Genomic DNA, 19703 nt, shown 5'->3' with positions numbered 1-19703 from the left:
AGATCAGATTACACTCCATCATGATCATATACGATCATATATGATCAAATCTGTGCAGATATGAGAAGTCATATTTGACCAGATATAATTTGATCTGGTCAAATTTAATCATTTTTTCTCGAGAAGAATGAAATTTTTATAAGTTTTACAATGAAGTGCTCTGAAAAATCTGATAAGATCTGACGCGTAATCTATTCATACCTTAGGAGATCTGATGTGATCAGATAATGTTCTATTCTAGATCGGAAGAGATCTGATTAGATCTGCTATTTAATATTGACCAACAATAATAGTAAGATCAGATTATAGCTTAGCATGAGTAGTTGGATCTGATCAGGGCTCTAATATTTGTGATAATTTGTTTTAATTAAATTTCGAACCAACATGTGCCATCAGATTTCCAATTACTTTTAATTTCAAATTTTAATTTATGATACTGATTATGTTTTTACAATACTGACAAGAGTTTAAATTGTTACGATTGCAGCAGTTATGCAATGGGTAGTTTTCATTTGAAAAAGTATATTTTCAATATATATTTTTCTTACGGTGCTAGAATGAATTTAGCTGGGCACTTATCATCTTCCATTCACTCAGCTTTGAAACTTTGTGGCAACTCTAAGATGTTGAAGATGGACGACTTGCTGCATCTCTGACTGCAATTGAATTATTTTTTCTACACACTCGCTAAATTTTTATACAATTATTGCTTGCTAAAGATGGTTCAAATCGGAGCCGAAACCTATTATATATTTTATTAAATATAAATTATTAAAATTGCGCAATCGAATTCCAGCGCTGACTCCTATGATCTTTTGTTTCACTGTCCTTAATACTAACTTGTTAATTAAAAGAGTTTTGAATAATCTTTATTATTTAATTATTATTCATTAGTTATTGTTTAAAATAATATCTAATAATAATTTTCACTAATTAAATATCGCATAATACCTATCTAATTAAATTATTAATATCTATTATTAATATCTATTTTATTTTTTTGTAGCGAACGTAAAATTAAGATTTTGAAATTCTTCACTTTTTCATAACAAAGTATATATATAAATTAAATTTAACAAAAATAAAACAAAATATAACATAAGATAGATAGCCCAAGTGAACCATATATACATAGTAGTACACTATGAACTATTGCGATATTTCGTAAATGCAACGTTACCAGATTATGTTGTTATCATGCAACAACTCGTATTTGAACCCCCCCCCCCCCTCGGCTCCTCAGTCGACTGGCAGATTGCACTAAGAATGGTCATTTAATATCACATTTAAAAATTTTTGAATTGCAAAGTAAGTTTTCGTAAGTTTTACGCATTTTTTAATGTTTTTGTTGTTATACCTATCATTTTTTTTATTGTGTAATAGTTTTGTGTGCACATTTGGCTTTATTATTCTGTAATAAACTTTTTTCTGTTGTATTATTTTACCACATTATTTTGAAGATTATCATGAAAAGAAAAGAATCTGGCAGAAAAACATGGCGATCGGCCTCGTGAATCCTTACCATCTTATAATTATCTATTTTCTAAATAAACATTTTAAAATATAGTAAAACTAAAATCCCAATAATTCGCAGTAAAACATGTAGTTCATTATTAAAAATAGCATCTTTTATATATAATAGACCACTTCCAGAGTCATCATTTTCAAAATAGCTCCTATCTTTAATCGTTCATAACATAGTTAAAAAGTATGGTAAGTATTGAAATAAAAATGCATTTTATAAGGGCGATAGTGAATATATTCATGACTCCTGATCAAAATTTCAAGATAACGTTAACTTTTTTTATTAAAAAATGTCAAATATCGCAAAAAAGTTATTTTTTAAGTATTAAATCTCAATTATCTTGAAAATTTAATATGCTAAATTTTTTTCGCTTGCGGCATCGTTTTCAGCATCCAAAAATCTGTAAGAGACACGTAGTCAATAGTTCAAAATAATTTTTTGCTGTAAACTAGTGTAATTGAGAGAGATATAAGCCTCTAAAATTCACATGATTCACTTCACTTACGTTAAACTTAATGTACTGCAAAAGATATCATATCGCTCCGTTATTTCGAAAGTTATACAAAAATTAAGTTTTCCAGAAAAGGAGAAAAATTTTTTCAACTAGATAGAAAATTATTAATTAATGAAATAAATCATTTATAATAGTATAATTAAGAGAATAAATAATTAAACAAAATAGATAAGCTCTAGAAATAAAAATTCAATTATATCTTAATCTGAATTATTAGAGCCGCGCTAGTCAATTATGATTTGTAACGGAGATTGATAAAAAAATCAACAAATATTTATACTCTAAACATTTCGACCTTTATTATGGTCATCTTCAATGGATATATTTAAAAATACATATAAAATACAAAAACAACATGGACTGATATTGTCACTTGTGATATAGTCGAGTGAACATTATTTCTCTTTGTGCATACAAAAACTTATAGATACGTATAGTTTTTCCAACTATGAGCATTATGTTATGGTTTGTCAAGCTCAAAGATATATGACTCCATTATCATAGCATTATGACAATTAACTATTTGATAATATCCATGTACTAAAATATAATAATAATGTTAAATAACAATTATGTATTAATGTAAATTTAAACTATAGTGATTACTTAAATGCTTGAGTTTGACAATTCTTGGTGTGTATTATAAAATTAGATTTTTAGTCATTATATTATAAGTGCCGCGACACAGACTTTTGCATAATATTAGATATGGGAAAAAGTTCATGGCGTTTTTCCCGTTAGATGGCATTTAAAAAACGCCACGAACTTTTTCCCACACCTAATATAACGCTTAGTGCACGAGAGAATCAACCAAGAATCCTTTTTTTTCTTCCACTTCGCGAAAAAAAAGAATTATATGTTATGCAAAAGTCTGTGTCGCGGCCCATCAAAAAATGATATAAGCTGTATAAGTATAGCATTCGATAAAAAGGTGCCATATTGATTTGCACAAAATGTTCATTTATCCAGCGGTCTTATGCTATGCTTATGCAACTTACGTTATTTTGTATGTAGTGATCCTTATAATGCTCAAACATATTATGTTACAATATAGAGCGTCTATCTAGGTAGACATCTTTTTCTAAGTAGGCAATAAAAGATCCAGAATGGAGAAATATGTATCAGATAAAAGTTCTGTGTCTCTTTGTTAAGTCTCAATTTTTATTTTTTATGTGGATCATTTTAGACACTGTTTTCTTGAGATTTGAAGGTTCATCTAGAATTTTATCCCAAGTAAATTCATAATTTTTCAATAATCTGTGATCATAAATAACTGAAGGGCAACCGCTTTTTTTGTTCTCTGGTTCTTGTAATATTTAACTGTCTTTTTGTTGACCAACATATATGACACTATAATCACGACAATTAATTTTATGTATCACTTCACATTGAAACATATTATCTAACTTATCTTTATTAATAGTTATAAATTTATTGAATTTGTGGGATATTATGTAAGCTGATTGTAAGTATTAGGTGTGGGAAAAAGTTCGTAGCGTTTTTCCCATTACACGGAAAAACGCTAACGGAAAAACGAACTTTTTCCCACACCTGATAGCTTACTTTTTTGGCAATTGTCGAAAATTATTCCGAAAAATCCTTATTATATAATATGGAAAAGAATTTTTTAAAACAAAAAGGTCCATATTAATCATCAAAATTTTTCTTGTACTATGTGATATTTTAATCTCTTTTATATGTTAATAGCATTAAAAATGAATATTAATGGATTATTTAATAGAATTTCAATCATTGTTTTAAAATTCTTCTTATGAATTTTAGGGTGTGTAAGTAATATGATTTTATTTACCATATCAGTAATGATACCTTTTTCTATGTGACTGGACGTTGTAAATTATAATTAAGATATCTGCACAAATATGATGTTTTATAAAAAAGATCAAATATGTATTATTGATCATTATTTTCAACTTCAATGGTAAATTAAATCGTTCTTGTAAGAACGAAAACATATAAAATATGATCCAACATATTATTCAGAGCAACTGACAAAATATCATCTACATATCTGAAATAGAATGGTAATTTGAAAGATAACCTTGATAACGCTAACTTCTTCACATCCTATCACATCAAATTAGCCAAAAAATAAGTGATAAAAGAGAATTTATGGGAACACCAAAAATTTCTTTATGTATGGTATTAATAAAAATGAAATATGTAAAATGTATCGTCATATTGATTGTTATTTGAAATTCGTAATAGTGATGTGTTATTGTTTAAAGGATGTCATTTGCTCATCACACATTTTATTGCTAATTCGATGGATACGTCAGTAAATAAGAAAACTACATTTATTGATGCCAATGTGTATTCTTTATCCCATAAAATATTTTCAATTTTATTAACTATATCAAAGCTATTTTTGATATAATTTAATGTGATATTTATGAATAAAATTCTCAAAAATTGAGTGTTTAGAGTTATTTTACACGCTGAACTTGAGCATTATCCTCAATTTGAGAATTAATTTGGATGTTACTCTTAAAATTGTAAGTGTTATTTATTCTATACAATTAATTCAGTTTTGCTAAAATATGTATTATTAGTCTGCATCAAATTCCGAAATACATACGATAAAATTATAATTGAAAAAAAACGCTTCATTTGGGAATTCATTTCCTTATTTCTCTACGCGATCACTTATTTAATCTTGTACTCCATCTAATGATGCTTAACCGCTGCAATTGTACGGGAATTACTACTTCGATGATCCATGAATTCTTAATATTTATTGATATATGCTGTGACATATTTCATCAATAGATATTGTCAAAAACAGTATTCATAAAATTAAAATATATTTCTTTTATAAATAAATCTGCGGCGTCCATATTCATCATTTTAATGTTAATATTAAATTATAAAGATTAATATAAATGATGTTTACATTTAATTTTGAAAATGGCAATCAAAGGTCATAATTTAAGTCGTTTAATGTTTCTAATGAGTGCCTATAGAAGTATTGAGAGTAAATTTTTAAATGTTTATAGCGTGTACTTAAACTTATACTCAAATTTATGTGACCGCTCAATTATTGAGTATACACTCTCAATCTTTTAATGTTTATACTCAATTTTAAATATAAACGTTCGATCTTTGGTTATACACATTCAATGATTGAGCGTAACATTTAATCTGCAGTGTAAACACTCATAATTTAAGTATATACCCAAATTTGAGCATAAACTCCCAAAATAGGTGTTAACATTCAAAAAGCTTATTAGTTACTCTTATGAAAAAGATTCTCAAAATTTAAGTATAAATACAAGCTTTTTTGTATAATATAATATTATCTAAATACAATACTATTTTGTATAATATTATGTAAATATAATATAATACTAATATAATTTATAATATATTTATAATTTATAATTTATATAATAAAATATTGATAGATGATATAATTATTCTAAGAGGACAATTTTCTTTATGGATTTTTGGTATGCTATAGGCTCTCGGTAAAATCCCAATTGTTAAAAATTTTTTATGTAAAATTATCAATATATATATGTCTACCACTCTTTCATCTACTTAGCATGCCTTTGAGATCATTCGTGATTTTTAACATTCTAGAATTTTTTAAATTCTAGTAAATGATGGAATTTTGCCAAGTCTATGAGGCACCAAAAATCCACAGAAAATTATCCTCTTATTACTTATTTCATGTCTCTTCGAATTATGTAATGATGTTGCTTTTACAAAAACTGTTTTGTTACGTAAAAATTCCAAACTTATCGTTCATAGTTTTTTCATGATTAATTGTTTCCAATTTAATGGATTCTTTAAACTTACGAGAGTGATTTATCATAATGACGCAGAAGTGAATTCCGCCGAAGGACACATCGGAACTGCCGCTTTGCGGAATACCTCCGACGGGTTTCTGATTTCTCTGTAATTTCTGTTAATCTTTAGCTAAGATCTGTCCTCAATTGAGATTTGTAATTTATCCTCGTCACTACTGGAGAAGCGTGGCCGACGTGTTCTACTCACGTTAAAGCCATCTCTAATAATGTTTAATAAATCACCTTTGACACGTTCCGTTTGTAATAACAGATGTTTTAATCGAGATTTTACTAATATAAAATCCAATAATCATATTTGGACGCCGAATATAAAATGAGTACAAGTTTCATAAGATAACATTTGTTGTTCTAATTTTTTATCACTTATTTTATATCTGATTAAGCATTATTATTTTAATAATAATATCTATTTTAAAGAAATTGAGAAAGACCTGCAAAGTTAAGTTTTGTTCTTTTTATTTTTCTTTTATTCTTCATCAAATAATGCATTTCTAAATAGATTAAATTTAGCAAAGACGAAATAAAATATATATAAAATGTATTTTCGACATATTGTCAAAATAATATAATTATTTAATGTAATCTTATATATTTGTATTTATTTCCGTCTTCTTGTTTTTTAGATTGTATTTAAAAAATTGTACGTTCCAAAATGTATTACTATTTTATCAATTATTCGTGATTTTAATATGTTTAAAATAAATTTATAAGCCAACAATATACATATATTAGGGTAGTTCATCTTTTTCGACTTTTAAATTTTTTCTGCAACATCCCTTAGAGTAGTTCCAATCCATAAAAAAATAATTTCTGTCAAATTTCTCAATATAACAATGGGAACCCACGCTAAGTTCTTTAAACATTTGAGTTCCCTTAAATTACAATATCAACATTGATTTTTAAAGTACAATATTTTCTACAAAAATCGACATATAGGATTTTTCTTTTCTCTTAACTGTATATGTTTTCCTACACAATAATATATTATCAAAAAGACTTCTAAAAGATATCTTTTTTCTGAATGTGATAACTTAGAGAAATTTCTAAAAGGCACTCATATAAAGATATCTGAATTAAAGATTATGCGTTTCGCGGGTTTCTTCCGTATCCAGATCCATTCTTGGAATGCCAACATTTATGTCAAAGGAACAAGAGATTGGATTGGCAGAATATTAAACAAATATAATACAATATCGAACTATCTTTAAACCACCTAAAAAGATAGGACAAATCTTAAGAAATCCTAAAGATCAAAGACTTCCTCTCAACTCCACAGAAGAGTACAAAATACCTTGTTCCTGCGGGCAAGTATACATTGGAGAACCTGGGAGGATGGTCAACCTATGGATAAAAGAACACCAACGTGATGTCAGGTTAAAACATATCACGCAATCAGCACTATCAGAACACAACATCGAAATTGGACACCAAATATTGGTTATTTGATAAATTGGCTATTTGATAAAACAGTCACAATAGCCAACATTACATCATACTTTCCAAGAAAATATAGAGAAGTCATAGAGATACAAAAACATCTTAACAATCTAAATAAAGATAATGGCTACAACATAAATAAAATATGAAAAACTATTCTCCCAGTTAATGAGAACTGACCGATTTCCCCCACCCTTCTCTCACAATTCTCTTCCCCCTCCATCACTCCACAAATAGCGTAATATATATAAAATATAAATATATATAAAAAGGGGCGACCCGGAGGAACAGCTTAGTATCAGGCTACTCTTCGCCTTGATGAAGTGAACTGCAAGATTCACGAAACGTTGGCATTCCAAGAATGGATCTGGACACGGAAGAAACCCGCATAATCTTTATATAGAAAGGACCCGTGGAAATCTCAAGAATATTATATCTGAATATTATCTAATGCGCCATGTTTGAACAGAAAGGTATCAAAAAAGATACCTAAAAGATTTCTCAAATTGCATGCCTTTATCCAAAATATAACATATAGAGTTCGTATTTGATATCTAAAAGAAATTTGTTGTCCAGAGAGCACAAAATCGTCCGAAACATGATTAAAAGGTGATTTCTGTAAACATCTTTTAATCGTCTCTAAGATTTCTTTTAGTTTTTATATTTTGGCACATATAATAACATTAGATACTCGAATTAATTTTTATACAAAACTAACAAAATTGTATGATTGTCAATATATATCCCATTTGTGTGTTCTACAATGCATATCGTGTCCTCTATGTACAAGAGCCATTATCTTCCGTCATAGTCGCTTTTGAAAGAATTCGCTTTCAAAAAATATTTTATTAAATTCGTTAGAATTAATATTTTTCATAATGCTACACCTTTTATTCTATTTTGTATGATTTTCAAACACGAGAACTCGAAATCCATGTTTGTCTGGTGGCGATTCCTGTTCGCGGGGAACGATAAAAAATATCAATATATCAAAATAAACAATTTTTTTCACATTATTTTTTCAGTGATACAAAAAAATAGTCGATTAGTCGATTTTTCGCTTTACAAAAAAGATAACCAGAGAAAGATGACGAAAAGATAGTTTCTTTAAGTTATCTCTTCAACAAAACTAAAAGATATCTTATAGTTATTTTTTCGTTTTGCTAAAAACGATTAAAAAATGATATCTTTTAGACATTTTTCGTTATCCTTTGGTATTTTGCGCTATCTTAAATTTTATGGATATTAATTTATGAATTTACTTCTTGAAAATATTATATGTATGATATTTTCTAAAATGTCAACAAATGGATTTCTCAAATGGATAAAAGATATCATAATTATGTCTAGTTTCTAAATCAAATAATAGCGGCGCATGTGCATTTGCATGGCTCAAAAATACAACGTAATGACATTTTCCATGAGAGAACAAAGTGATACCATTTAGTATGATACAAAGTTAAAAATTTCAAAAAATTTCTGAAATAAAATATCTTAAAGTATTTCTTAATAGATATCTCTGATAAATGATTATTATGAAATATCATTTGAATATCATTTTCGAGATAACTAAATATTCTTCTGAAAAAGTTCTCTTAAAGTTTTAATAAGCATGGATTGCTTTTCTGTATCCGTTTGAGATCTTATACAATTCATTTAAACAATTAAGTTAATTATTAATAATTAAAAATTATTAATAAGTAAAAAATAAAAGTAAATAGTTTAACTCAATAGTCCTTCTTTTCTGTCATTTAATTTTTCTTTATATGATACTGTCTGAACTTGTTCCAATATATACAATATAGATAAATAATTAGTAAATATTAGGTTAGGAACTTTGCTTCCGCCGTTTTTTTTCCGAAATTCGAGGCTTTATTGTAAAAAACTGGTTATACATTTATGATTCAAAGTATTGTCCACCGCTGGCCACTACTTTCTCCCATCTTTCGGGTAGCGTACGAATCCCGCGTCGAAAAAACTGGTCATCTTTTGAGGCTATCCACGAATCGATCCAATTTTTTACTTCTTCATAAGACCGGAAGTGCTGGTCAGCCAGGCCGTGTGCCATTGATCGAAACAAGTGATAGTCAGAGGGAGCAACGTCTGAAGAATACGGGTGGGGTAGGATTTCCCATTTCAACGTTTCCAATTCGTATGTCTCGATCACTTTCGCAACATGGGATCGAGCATTGTCATGCTGCAAAATCACTTTATCGTGTCTCTCGTTGTATTGCGGCCGTTTGTCTTTCAATGCTCAGCTCAAACACATCAATTGCGTTCGATACCGATCGCCTGTGTGTTGTTTCAGTCGGTTTTAACAGTTCATAATACACTACGCCGAGCTGGTCCCACCAAATATAGAGCATGACCTTGGACGTCAAAATCACCGTTCTTGAAGCGTTGAAACCACTTACGACACGTTCTTTCACTAATAGCGGCGTCACCATAAGTATTTGAGAGCATTCGAGCCTCAGCCGCAGATTTCTTCATATTGAAGCAAAAAATTAAAACCTCCCGCAAATGACGAGAATGACGAGAATCGCTAAAGCCATCTATAGGAAAACGGCGGAAGCAAAGTACACCTAATATTTTAATATAAAATTAGCATTTATTAATTTGAATAAATTGGGCAAGTTTATTAAGATGTAAGAAAACATTTTCCCGTGAAGAGACGTGAAAAAAAATATTGTTACATTTATTTTATGCAAAGCCTATGATGCATGATATGTAGAGCAGACTGGATGGAAAAACTAGGGTTTCAGTGCACCGAAACCATATAAATCCGAATACTAATAATCATTCGATGTTACGGAGAATTAATTGCAAACGTAATTTTGATGAGGAGAAGTACTTAATGTTGAGCGTTTTTTGAATAAATGATTAAAATCTGAATGCCTTTATTCATATCCAAAAAAATAGTCTTTAATTTACGATCGGATACTAAAGGTTCACGCCACACTTATTCACAAATTTTAAAGAATATATAATAATTTTTATTTTTCGATTTGTGCGACTTATTGTTTTTATTTTTGACTTGTTTCTCCTCTTTTTAATATTTACCTGATTAATTGACATGTTACTTAGGATTGAAATTTATCAGTTATGTTTTTGATATAAACGCTTTATTATAAACATGTTATAAGAACTGTTATTTAATTAATTTATTTCTGCAGCGATGCTTAATTTCATATATTCTTTAATGAACTTTGATAAAGTTTTGAGACGGCAAATCTATAAATTTGTTGGTGACTTATATTAAACTTACAAAGCAGAGACTCCAAAAAGAGTCAAAACGTATAATTTATGGAATTTTGGATTAATGAAATGAAAGAGTAATAAGTATTCTTAAGGAATCACTGCACAAAGACACGGATATCTATATTGTGATTGAGAAAAATCCTATATATTGAAAATCCTATATATAAAGAATTAAAAAGAACTTAAACTCTATACTAAAAAATGTGAGGATAACGATTACACTTTTAAAAAAAACTCAACTATCCCTTCCGTTATCCGATTCTTATCTCCCCTTAGCATACGGTCTTTCTAAGATTCACAAAGATAATTATTTGCTCAGAATCACAGTTTCTTTTATAAAAACAGCTTTGTACCTTTTAACAGTATTTTTATGCAGAATATTTTCTGATAATCTGCTTCACAAATCTTCGCGAAGCCCTTAACACTTTCAATCTTTATAAAACAACCTTCTGGTAAAAATCATAATTCTGATCAATGATTTTAAAAAATATCAATAATATCTTAATCTTTTTGGACATTACATCATTATTCACTAATGTTCTTCAGATCTCGTGTTTGAGAACATTAATAAAGGATGGCAATATTAGAGAGAATAATACTACGATTTCGAAATCAGAATTCATGTATGTCATTAAATTTGTACTATCATTCACGTTTTTCAAATTTAATAGATAATATTATATATTGTATATATATATATATATAAGTACATTTGGCACTCCGAAATCCGACGAAATCTCCTCTTTTTCCTATCGTAGCCGATATAGTCTTATAGGATCATGAGGAAAAGGTCTTGAATACGCTTAATATCAATTTGTTTTTTTACTTCCAATATGTAGATGATATAATTGTAGCGAAATCTCTGAACAGATTTCTTCTTCATGAAACTTTTAATAACACAACTTACAATTCGCAATAGAATATAAACAGAACCGCATAAATTTCCTACATTATTGACAGTGGAAGATGACGTAATTGTGAATTTCAAAAAAAAGATCTATTTCGGTAGATATGTTCCTTATCTATCTAATCATCTTTTTTCTCTAAGATATGTACCATATATAGTCTTGTTGATCATCAGCAATTTTATTATTACACTCAAAGTTCCATCAAAAACACTTGAAAATGTGTAAGAGAGACCGGGGACAAAAGTAGCCTAATATTTTGACTTTGTATTGTAATAGTTAAAATATAATATTATCATTAAAAAAATATGTATCTTAGATGTATAATTTATTTAGCTACAAAATTTTCTTTAGTTTAATTTTTTTATATAACTAGAATTTTTTTATATAACTAGAAAAAAATTATTGTTTAAAGACTATGAAGTATTTTGTTACAATCGTCCCAACTCCCGGAAATGGTAGTAATGATTGTAACAGTAGAAGGAGATAATTACAATATGACAAAATTTAGCTGCTAAATTATTTTAAAAGTGATCAAACATTTAAATCATATAAAAAAATGCGATTTTTTTAAATTCTTGAATCTTTTTAAAACCAGAATTTTGAGCCAAGAATGACAAAAAAATTAAAAATTTTTACTCTAATCTTCTTGATATCCTCTATACCCATGATTTTTTTTTTTGTAAAGATCCGTTTAGATTTAGAAAAATACTAATGAAAAATCATATTTTCTTCGATATCTCGAAATGGTTTTTTTGGGATGAAATTTTACAAAATATTCTTTCATCTAAGTATTCATTTTGCCCCTTGTGGCAATTGCTTACGTACGGGGACCCGAAATTACCTCCTTATTCCGCTATCCTTTATTTGATTTTATTTTAATATTATTTATATTTTTTTTTATAAAATACCATTAACAAGAAAATATAAGACAAATAATAGAAAACCTATATAAAAGAAGATTGTTATATAAATAGACATTTAAAGAAGATATAAAGAATTAATTATCCATTCGTGCAAGAAAGAGTATGACTTATGTAGTTATGTTATGTACCTCTAGTATTTATATTCTTTTTCAAATTTTTAGATTCGGTGGAACATACCAAAAAAGAATATTAAAATCGATTTTTCGTCATTTTCTGATCTAAAATATTGAGAATTATTAATTCGGTTAGTTATTTTATGTTCAAAAATGAATTTATTTCAAAATAAAAGGAATGAACAGATCATTTAAAGTATTGTCCATCGCTGCCTACTTTTCCCATCTCTCAGGTAATTTTCGAATTCCATCTCGAAAAAATGACTCGTCTTCGGAGGCGATCCAATTTCGGAACCAATTTTCGATTTCTGCGAAAGAAGTGAACCAGTGACTTGCCAAATCGTGCTGCATCCTTCGAAACAACCAGTAATCAGAAGGAGCAATGTCCGAAGAATACAGCAGGTGCGATAAAACATCCCATTGGAGTTTCTAAATATTTTTTTACGACTTTAGCGACATGAGATCGAGCGTTGTTATGAAGAAGAATAACTTTATCGTATTTTTGCTCGTATTTCAGCCATTTTTCTCACAATGCACGATTCAAACGAATCAATTGTAGCCGATACCGATCGCCCGTAATGGAATCACCAGGTTTCAGCAACTCATAGTAAATAAGACCCTTTTGGTACCACCAGATACAGAGCATGACCTTCGAACCATAAATGTTCGGCCGTGGTGTTAATGTTGAGGCAACAATCAGGCTTAGCGTAGTATTTTTTCTTCTTGGGATTGTCGTAGAATCCACTTCTCATCTCCAGTCACAATCCGATGCAAAAAATCTTTTCTCTGTTGTCTTCAGTTTGAATTAGCTGTTCGCAAGTGAAAAATCGCCTTTCAACATCTCTCGGTTTCAGTTCATAAGGCACTCAATTTCCTTGTTTTTGAATCATTCCCATTAATTGTATAGAAACGGCTTGTTGAGTTATCCCCAATGATTCTACAAGCTCCTCTTGCGTTTGACTCTGATCTTCGAGTAATGCCTCTAATTCTTTGTCTTCGAATTTTTTTGGCTGTCCAGAGCGACGCTTGTCTTCAACACTGAAATCTCCATCCTTGAAACGTCGAAACTATTCCCTACATGATTTATCAGTTGGAGCAGTGTCACCATAAACTTCAACAAGCATTTGATGGGCTTCAGCCGCACTTTTCTTCAAATTAAAGCAGAATATCAAAATCTCCCGCAAATACTGCTTGGTTAACACAAAATTCGACATTTCAAACATAGTAAAAATCAAGGTTTTTGTATGAAACTCAAAATGATATAAACTGAATATTATTAGCAGATGTTTAACCTCTCTGAAATCGCCAAAATCAGCTGTCACTATGAACCATTCACAACAGCTGGAGCCATCTTTAGAGAAATGGATCGAATTAATTTATACTCCCAATATTAGTTGACATATTTTAAATTGTTTTTAAATATAATTGTACTTATCTTTGATTCCACTTCTTTTGTAGATAATAGTTTAAAACTTTAATATTATAGAGTTCACGGTTAACAACGAGAATTCTATTTTTTCTCTTTCAGAAAAATTAATTTAACTTATTTCAGCATTTATTCCATTGCTTTTTTTAAAGCAAAGATCAATTTCTAACTTTGTTAAGTATAAACATGATAAATTTATGTTACTCTAATATGATATCAAGAGATTTCAGATTTTTGATCTACAAGACTATTTAATCCAAAATTCGTTTTATATTTGTAATATTATGAAATTAATTTTATATTTTTTATTAACTCACTTTCTAAAATTATATTTATATAAATAAAAATACTATTTTTAAAAAATCAAAGAAACAATTATGCATGATGTACAGAATTTATTTCTTTATAATTATTATTTTATAAATAATAAACACTTTTAAGAACACTTTTGAAAGGATTATCAAATATATTAATCTTATCATTGTCTTTATTTATGACAGGCTCAATTTTTTCAACGTTAAAAAGTTTTTCCAACATTTCTGCTGGCCTCACTATTCGACATAAATATCTTGCATGTGTTATATAATATATAATTGCTGCAACATGTGACCAACACATTTTGAGTCCATTTACATATTTAACAACATTGAATACCAGCTTTTCCAATTACACTTGATGTATTCCATGTAGCACTTATAGATTTTTCAACTGATGTATCATGATCTGACTTCAAACTTAATTATGGATGCTTTCCAATTGCAACATTTCTATACACTTTTGTGCACACGACGATACAAATTCCGTTATCGTCGACATAACACTACACATCTGTACTCAGTCGAGAACTGTGTAAGCTTGTGTTTTCTAGTGATAATTACTAATTGCGGCGGTTATAAATGAAATTGGAGGATATTCAGTGGCCGAAACTTTTACTTTTTTTTGTTTAATACAGTTGGAAAAAGCTACATTTAATCTAACTCTATCCGAAACAAATCTCAACTGTGCACAGCGTACACATTCTGTTCCAATTGAATGCACAATGTTACATTTTGTGCATTGTTGCGTTAAGCATTTGTGTTAAGCAATTGAAAAACATTCTATGTTCTTATTTTGTCTTAAAAAGTTAGCATTTATGTTTGCCTTATCGTCCATGGATGAAAAATATATCCCGCTAAAAACTTATCTCGCTATATATACCCTTTGAGGGTAATTGTAATATTACAATTGATCTCATGCATTAATGTTACTTATATCTTTTAATGATATTTTATAATTTATAATAAATTTTTAAAATAAAAATCTAGATAAAAATCAATCCAAATGTACAAATCATCAACGCAAATAATCATTAAAATATATTATGAAATATATTATGATAATATATTGTACCTTCATTATAAAGAAAAAAAAATTTTAGATTTTGTGCACGCAATAAAACTATTACTTGATGAAAAAAATAATTTCTGCTCCTGCACTGGAGCACGTTCCGCGAGAACCAGCTTGTAACGAAAGATTCAATGCTAATTTATCTACAGAATTTTACCATACAACCGCATACACATATCTATTATAGTTTAAAAAATATTATCAATGTTATTATTATTCTTTGTTACTTTTGTTTCCAGTTTGTTTTACTAAAACACTTTTGAATAATGGATATCCTTTAGAATTGATATTTAGACAATTTCATTTAAAGATTAAAAAATTTTTTTCAATAAAAATTCAATTTATGAATAATAATAGCAACAATCATGATAATGCTAATGATGCAGCTCTCAACATAAAAAAGTTTTTTGTGCTGCCATTCATCCACAATGTTACAAAATCTGCTACACGTTTGATTAGTAAGGCTGTTTATAATATAGGTTACAGATGTATAATAAATAGATTTATAAAAGTATACAAAGATAAAAAAGAATTTTTTGACAATAATAATGTAGTTTCCAAGATTCTATGCAACGACTGTGACGCCTTCTATGTGGATCAGATTAATATTAATAAACGAAACTTAAATTATTATTAATATTAATAAGTATTAATTAATATTAATAAGTATTAACAATAAAAAACTTGATTTATCTATCTAGATATTCTGTTATAATAGATCTATTACAATATATCTATTACAATATAACACAGTTTTGATTGGAAGAACGTTAAAATATTAGGTACAAAATAATCAATTTACAATAAGAGACTTATTTCAGAAACATTACACATAAAGGAACAGAAAAACGATATAAGTCAAAAAAAAAGATACGGAATCTCGTAATGACATACATATTTATTAAATTTCTAATAAAAACAAAGATAACTTTTAGTTGGTTCTTCGTTTATCTGACATTTATATGAGGCATCATTCGAATTATATCATCGTTACGAGTAGGTTCTGTTTCTATATTATACTAACGCAGTGATATTAACAATGAATAATATTACATCGATATATTGGTTTTAAATAAGAGTGCAGTAAAATGTACACGCATATGTTTCATACATTTTACCTTCACAATTATTGTAAGTGTTTTAAAGGAGAAGAGTCTATAAGGATCCTCCTCCTCCCAAATATTGATCTTTTTTTTGCATCTTGCAATGTATTGTTCTAATCTATAATTCTAACAAATAAGAGCATCGGCATTAAATGTAAAGAGAATTGAGAAAATTCTGCTGTTCCAGAATGATTCAGATAATTTTCCAATACGATTACTATTTTTTAAGTTTTTCAATAAAACATGTATATTTAAAATATTAATTTCCGCATAAATATGGCAACATCACCGCAGCGTTTAAGCTAAAATTATTTAAATTGAATATAATTGTTTTCAAGGAATAAATTTTCGTGAGTTTGGATAGAATCGAAATCGGCTCTTATCCGACTTTCCTCCTTTCTATAGTTTATTATTTCTGGAGACACTGGTAGTGTCTCGGCGCTATACGCAGCGACACTGCCGTGGCTACTTTACGCGAGCCGACGAGTTGCACCAGACCCAGATCATCGAATCTCAATAAGGGCCGATTAAATTCTAAATGTGCTCAATTGATTGCGACCGATCGCGATATAAAGGATCTTTCAACAAGGACACTCGATTTTTAAATGTACATAAAACAAGTTGTGTGTGAGATATCCACTCAATTTTTTTGTATTTGAAAGAATATTTTATGGTATTAAGTATTCGGGCGGTCCAATTTTCGATGATTTTCTCGCATCTGGCTGAATTTGCTGGCGTTTGTTATGTTGACTTTGAAAGCATTGTCACTTTGAGATCAATTGTTTGCGGTTTATTCGTATAAACTTGCGATTTAAGATAGTCCCAAAGGAAAAATTCTAAAGGCGTTAAATCGCACGATCTCGGTGGCCAGTTCACATCGCCGCCGCGCGAGATAACCATGCCCTCAAATCGCTCGTGCAGAATATCCATCATAGCATGCGGTGTGGCACGTAGCACCATCCTGTTGGAATCACATGTTATTGGTATCCACATCATCCATTTTAGGCCACAAGAAGTTGCTTATTGATCTGTAGCGCTCGCCGTTGATGATTATGGCAACGCCCGCTTCGTTTTGAAAGAAGTACAGACCGATGATTCCGCCAGACCAAAATCCGCACCAAACAGTGACTTTCTCGGTATACATTTGGAGCTCGGTATACATATCTCGCATGGATTAGTATCGTCCCAAATTCGACAATTTTGCTTGTTCATATATCCATTCATCCAAAAATGGATCTCATCGCTAAAGATGATTTGTTTGGCGAATTTGGGTTAACTTCCAATTGCTCCAGAACTCAATCAGCGAACACACGGCGTTGTCTATGGTTGTCATTTACTTTAAGTTCCTGGGTCAGTTGAATTTTATAGGGGTGACCCAAGTCCCGACGCAAAATTCGCCAAGTTGAAGTCGCAGAAAGGCCAAGTTCTTGTGAACGATGAGAAATTGACCGCCTCGGATTTTCTCGTACACTCTCACGCACAGCAGCGATGTTTCAGCAGACTTTGCGTTTCGGTGACGTACTGGTGTTGGCTGATTTATTGAACCAGTTGACTCGAATTTAGCCATCAAACGTCGAATAGCCGACTCGGTCGACTGTGACACAAGACGATTGTGGCGAGGATAAAAATTACGTAATACACGGAATGTTTCTCGAACGGAGCACTGATTTTGATAATAAAATTTTATAATTTGTGTATGTTGCTCAATACTATGACCTTCCATGGTGATTTGCCATACACTACTAAACAATTCATAACAAATTTGACAATGTCACTTTAACAACATGGCTACTATGATCTAACAAATTTCGAGAGTTCCTATTTAAAGACCCTATATAATGAAAGTGTTTTTATTTTTACTATGTGATCTATGAGCAGAGATATTACGCAAAATACGAATCTGAAACTTTTATATTAAGAAACGTCGTCATCATTGTCGTCATCGCTACGGAGTAAGGGAAATGTCTTTTTGGAATTTTTGGCGCAAGAGGCAAACATGGCACTGATAATGCATGGTCATTACACATGTCTGTTTTCTATGGCTGATGCTGAACTAATGTACACTTTTGGAATTGAAGTGAGATAGTTTAGGTTAGGAAATCACATCGATGGCATAGAGAAACACGTAAATGAGGTTAAAATAAGTATTTTCTGCTTCTGCAATTACACAAATTCTCTGCTTTAAAAACAAATTTTCTATTGTAAAAACAAAAATTATATAGAAAATATTATAAACAGCATTTTTAGTTAGAGGCGAAGGCAAATATATAGCGGTCAGCGGTTCTGTTTTTAGTTGTTGCGACGCAAAGATGCATGTATGGGATTAATCTAAATAAAGATTATTATGAGAATCTTCATGATTATATTATAACTTTATCGAAAGATAAAATATTTTCAGATTCTCTTACACTTTTTCTATAGATGTATTCAAATATTAATTTCTTTTTCCATGTGCAAAGATGTTCCTATGGTCGAGCAAGGTGTTACACTCGTAAAATGTGTATCACAGAAAACTTATGATAAATCCGACCAGAGTGATGATTATTGATGAAGATTGTAAGGTAATATACGAACATTAGTCAAGGTGCAAAATTCAATTAATTACAATACAAGATAAATTATAAAATAGAAGAATTATATAATGCGAGGTGTACAATATAGAAATCGTAGCGATCGTAGTTTTATTTCCTACGACTCAAGACTTTACGACCGCTATAACTTCTATTGGATATGTATTTATGTATACGATAGAAATTTTTTATGTTATAATAGGTTTTCAGAAATTATGGAAGAAGACATAAAGGACGTGACGACAAATATTTTAGATGTACAAGTTAAACTTCTCACAATATTCTCAGATAAAACGATCTTGGTAAGTCTCAGTTGATTCAAAGCTTTAAAGTTGCTATACGATATTGTCGTGGATACTACGTCATGTTTCTGCACAGAAATGGATATCCACAAAAAAGAGCATTGAAACTAATTCTATAATATTTAATTCTATAATATTTATAGGTAGTGTAGATATGACTTGGACAGTAGGAGAAGTCTTAGAAAAGAGATTATAACCGTTGCTATTCATTCATTCGCGCTCAGTGATATGATCACAGCCAGCAGCAATTTAGATCAGATTGTGACATGTATAAACATTGGTTGAGAATGATATGCGGCTATACAATTTTCAAAATGCGAAGAGAAAGTTAGTAGGGTATATCTTAGGATATACAATACTATATCAACTTCTTTCTGATTGGTCTATGATCGCAAGTCAGGGGGAATG

Source organism: Atta colombica, unplaced genomic scaffold (genome assembly GCF_001594045.1).
Source record: "Atta colombica isolate Treedump-2 unplaced genomic scaffold, Acol1.0 scaffold54, whole genome shotgun sequence".
NCBI classification, from domain to species: Eukaryota; Metazoa; Arthropoda; class Insecta; order Hymenoptera; family Formicidae; genus Atta; species Atta colombica.
Note: the sequence above shows the minus strand (reverse complement) of the source record.